This window comes from Ranitomeya variabilis, chromosome 3 (assembly GCF_051348905.1).
Source record: "Ranitomeya variabilis isolate aRanVar5 chromosome 3, aRanVar5.hap1, whole genome shotgun sequence".
NCBI lineage: Eukaryota > Metazoa > Chordata > Amphibia > Anura > Dendrobatidae > Ranitomeya > Ranitomeya variabilis.
Genome location: NC_135234.1, coordinates 712,848,564 through 712,853,701, shown reverse-complemented (window position 1 = coordinate 712,853,701; position 5,138 = coordinate 712,848,564). Strand labels below are relative to the sequence as shown.

Below are 5,138 nucleotides of genomic sequence, written 5' to 3'. Positions count from 1 at the left end.
ATTTTGAAATTCACCGGTACCTGCTGCATTTTCCACCCTAGGCTTATACTCGAGTCAATAAGTTTTCCCAGTTTTTTGTGGCAAAATTAGGGGGGTCGGCTTATACTCGGGTCGGCTTATACTCGAGTATATACGGTACTCACCTCTCTTGCTTGCAGCTCCTCAGCGTCCCGTCTCGGCGTCTCTCCGCACTGACTGATCAGGCAGAGGGCGGCGTGCACACTAGTACGTCATCGTGCCCTCTGACCTGAACAGTCAGAACAAGAGGACGCGAAGACTGAGCGGTGCCCGGCGTGTGAAATGTGGACAGGTGACTATGAGATACTTACCTGCTCCCGGCGTCCCTGGCTCCTTCTCCCGGACAGCTGGTCTCCGGGTGCCGCAGCCTCTTCCTCTGTCAGTGGTCACTGTTACCGTTACTGATTAGAGGAATGAATTATGCGGCTCCACCCCTATGGGAGTGGAGTCCATATTCATTTCTCTAATGAGTGGTACCATGTGACCGCTGAACAGGGGACGAGCTGCGGCACCGAAGACCGTGGGACGGGCATGGGGAGCGCCAGGAGCGCCGGGACTAGGTGAGTATGCGACACGCTCTCTCCCCCTCACCCGCCGACCCCACCGCCGACCGTGACTCGAGTATAAGCCGAGAGGGGCACTTTCAGCCCAAAAATTTGGGCTGAAAATCTCGGCTTATACTCGAGTATATACGGTAAATCATTCAGCTCAGGTGAAGAAAACTAAATCTCCGATATATATATATATATACTGTATATATATATATATATGTAAAGTCCGATTTCAGGGTTCGGACACATGTTCGTGTCATGTCCGGCCCCGAACTCGAACTTTACATAAAACTTGGGCGAACCCGCCGATCCCGAACATTGGGGGGCTTACCCATCACTACTGGTGGAGTGTGCTCGTAATACAGCCTGGTGTTGCGTGTCCATAATACATTATTTCCACTGTCCAGAAAATGATAGCTTTTTTACATACACTCACTGACAGATTCATTCTTTTTTATTGTGAACTGTAGGCAAAATTAACTCATTTAATGACTATTCAGTTTCACTGTATCATCCGTGTGTACGCGGTAGTCATATTGAAAGGCCTCAACTTCCAAACTTTTTCAAATACTTGTACAATCCACTTCACAATCTATATAAATTCATCCCAAAAAATTTTCAGAGGCCAAGTCAAGTTCTTGCTTTTTGCCATTTTGCTCTGTTTCTTATTGTCTCATAGCAGTATCATCTGCTGGAAATGAATGTGCATTCTGGTCACATGTATCTCCTCCACAGTCCAGAACTTGATAGCTTTTTTCCATACACTCATTGACAGATTCATGCTTTTTATGGTGATCTATTGACAGAAATTCATAAAACCAGGCTAAATTAACTCATTTACCATCTGTGTACGCAGTAGTTGTGGGAGCTTTTAGTGTACGCTACAGGAGCTGGAAATACCGTGTCTGCTGGCACTAGATTTGCCCGCCAATATATTTTCAATAAAGGATTTAATGCACGCATTCCAATTACAGAGCCTCTAAATAATCCTGTATTGTTATTTTGTCTCACTACATCACTTGGTCGGGAGTGGGCAATTTGCGTGCCTGCTGCCTTCCTTGGATGTGGTAGCCGTTTCTCATGCTCCCTCTTTGGAATCAAACTCTGATTCTCCATTACCCGTGGTCACCATAGAAAGGAGCCTGTACGGCCTTTGTGGTTGGAAGGGAGAGCGGCTCGCTGTGTGAGAAGGTCCCAAAGCATCAGGAAAACATACCTTGCATGGTCAGAGTGAGGTGACTGACTTCCAGAGAAAACCACAGTCACCTTGCCTTGTCACCCACCTCACCCAAGGCGACGCACAGGGTCACTCGGGAGACAGACGAGGGAGCGGGGACCTATGATTCGCTTCCATCAGGCTTAAATCTGCCTTTGCCGCTGGGGGTCCTTGACCCACCAGCAGACAGATGCAGAGATTGGGAAAGGAGAGTTGGCCATCAGGGTTCATCGCACCTCTGGCACAAGCTGGATAAATGTAGTGGTGGCTGGGCCTGAGGCAGAAAGTGTTTTGGCGTATGTTCATCATAAGTGTTACTATTCCACTTCTATGCTTCTTTGAAAAATGCCTCAGGTGTTGATGAATGGGGTGGTGGCACAGGACGAAGAGGAGGAGGAGGAACAAGGACCATTCACACCATTACAAGGTCTGAAGATTGTTCAGGAAAGCTGCCAAACAAAAAGCTGCAGATGCCAGACATACATACATACATATCTGTAAAAAAAATTATACCCACAGCGTGTCCATAGTCTTAAAGTCACTGTGTGATGGTGCTGCTTCCACCATAGTTTGTGGTTGATCAATAGGGTTCCCGGCAGTGCTCAATACCTAAAAATCCATAGTTAGATTTTCATATAGTTCAGAAATGATCTACTATAGAGATGCTGTCATGCTCTTCATATACTGATGATTGCAACTTTTACAACACTGTACGACAGGACTTTTCATATTCTAACTCTCCCCCAGACAATTCTGCACCAAATGACTAAAAATCGTCTACAGAAATAGCTTTTTCCAGAATTTCTGTGGTAGCTCATAAGAGTGGCTGAAATACATGCTCCATATGGAGTATACCTTGGAAAACTCCCTAAATCTTCTCATTATCTCAGTGAGTAAAACCAATAATAACATTCAGCCAAGATGAAACACGTCTGTTTATGTTGTTGGAGACATTGACCGCAACTTTAAGAGTGGCAGCAGAACACAAGCAATGCTTCCAACGACTTTGTCCAAACATTCTTCTATCTGTCCTTTACCCTCAGTTCAGAGTGAAGATCAAATAATGATTCCCACAAAGGGAAAGGCAACATGATGACATAATGGGAAACACAGAGGATAAATTGGACATAGCAAGCCTACGAGACGCTGGCCACTGCCAGGGGTCAAGACCAGAGCCTTGTGTGGTCGTTCTATTTAATTGTGAATGTGATCAAACGTGAAATGTTAATGAAACCTCCTAGGCAGAGGAATTCAACAGTGACCACATCATATACAACTTTCACTAGAAAATTGGAAGGAATGTTTATTTTTTCAATTTTTTTCTACATTAATGCAGAACTGAGAATTCTAGGTTAAAGTAAGAAAAGCATTGCCCCGTAAAAACTGTTTTCTCTTCAAGGTTATTTTAGCCTAACACCCATTCATTACGCACCATAAAAATAATGCATTGTTTTATCTATGGCATAGTAAAGACAACCCAGAAGGGAAATGGACAAGCAGACAGTTTCCTTCCTGACTTAATTCGAAATTATTCCTTTCTCAGATCTCATATGAGAGATATGTGATTACGCGGTGTGCCAGACTGGCATATAGTCAGGCAAGGCGCACACACAAAAGACAACTTCAAAAATGGAGATTGGGCATTGTATAAACAAGCTGGTCAACTGGTCAATAGCTGGAAACATCAAGGATATTGTGTTATACAGTATTTCCACATACCATATAACACTTTGGAACAATGCTGGACAAAAAGTCATCAATCTATAGTTTATGAAGTAATGTGGAGACATTAGTAGTTATCATCGGTTTCCTCTATCATACTAAACCTCAGGAACCTGCAGACATACATGGAAAATGATAGCCTTATATAAATACTAAAAGGGCTTTTCTATATTTTGGATTGTAATATCTAATAAACATAATCATATTCTTTATTATAGGATATAATGTGTTTCCTCAACATGAAAAAATCTAAGACCTGGTGACTGAGGAGGTTATGATCGAATACCAAATAATAAAGCGTTTCTTCCGGTTGATGTCCTCAAATGATTGCACAAGCTATCAATCATGTCTGGTGTCAATGTTTAGCTGGCTATCCATACTATGCCCAATGTGGTTTCTTGGGTTCATCAAGATAGCCCTGGAAGAACTTAATGGACTTATGTTTTTTGGGGTCATACACTGTATGCAGAATTATGAGGTAAGTGAGCATTTTAACCATATCAGCATTTTTATGCAGATTTTCCAATTCCAAGCTATATAACCTTGAATGCTATTGTATAAAGCAGATCACGTGATATGTATTTGTGTAATGAGGGAGGGTGAGGCCTAAGGATACAACACTAGTGATGAGCGAATATACTCGGTACTCGAGATTTCTCGAGCACGCTCGGGTGTCCTCCGAGTATTTGTAAGTGCTCGGAGATTTAGTTTTCCTTGCAGCAGCTGAAAGATTTACATCTGTTAGCCAGCTTGATTACATGTGGGGATTCCCTAGCAACCAGGCAACCCTCACATGTACTTACGCTGGCTAACAGATGTAAATCATTCAGCTGCGAAGATGAAAACTAAATCTCCGAGCACTAAAAAATACTCAGAGGACACCCGAACGTGCTCGGGAAATCTCCAGTACAGGGTATATTCGCTCATCACTATACAACACCCTTTATCAAGGTGTGCAGAATTATTAGGCAGCTTGTTTTGCTCACACAAACGGGCCAAAAATAAATTTAACTGTGACAAGTTTTACAGAAGGATGCAGCACTCTGGAAATTGCTAATATATTTGGGGTGTGATCACAGAACTATCAAAGTTTTGTTATAAATAGTCAACAGGGACCTCCAAACTACATTCCAGACGGAGGAGTGGGAGGAAGCCCTAGCTTACACCTATTCGTCCACGATCTCCTTAACCCTGCAACAGTCTTTTTTCAAGATGGTGTCTAGGTGGTATTTAACCCCTTCAAGGCTATCCTTGATAAGTGGTAATAGTTCTACTGATTGCTGGAGGAATTGTAGGCAGAGGGGAAATATACTACATGTTTTCTGGCAATGCCCCAAATTGAAGCCATTGTGGCAGGGTGTCTCCAACATTATAGACACTTTGGCAAAAGAAAAGATTGACCTTTCCCCCCAACTTGCCGTACTGTCCATAGGCATTGATCGCCTCAATCCCTCTATTAAGCCCATTGTGGCACATATCCTTCTTGTAACTAAGAATTCCATTGCATTTTATTGGAAAAACCCCTGCCCCCCTACTACGCAAGAAATAGTTGATCTGGTCTCTCTTCACAAGTCATATGACTACAAATTTTCTATTGCTAATGCAGGCTTTAAAAAATTTGCCATCAAATG

General features: G+C 43.0%; 1 pseudogene; it reads right to left on the bottom strand.

Moving 5' to 3' along the window:
* Window positions 1-1,450: 1,450 nt before the first annotated feature.
* Window positions 1,451-1,804, bottom strand: LOC143818688 (18S ribosomal RNA; annotated as a pseudogene).
* Between the last annotated feature and the right edge of the window lie 3,334 nt (window positions 1,805-5,138).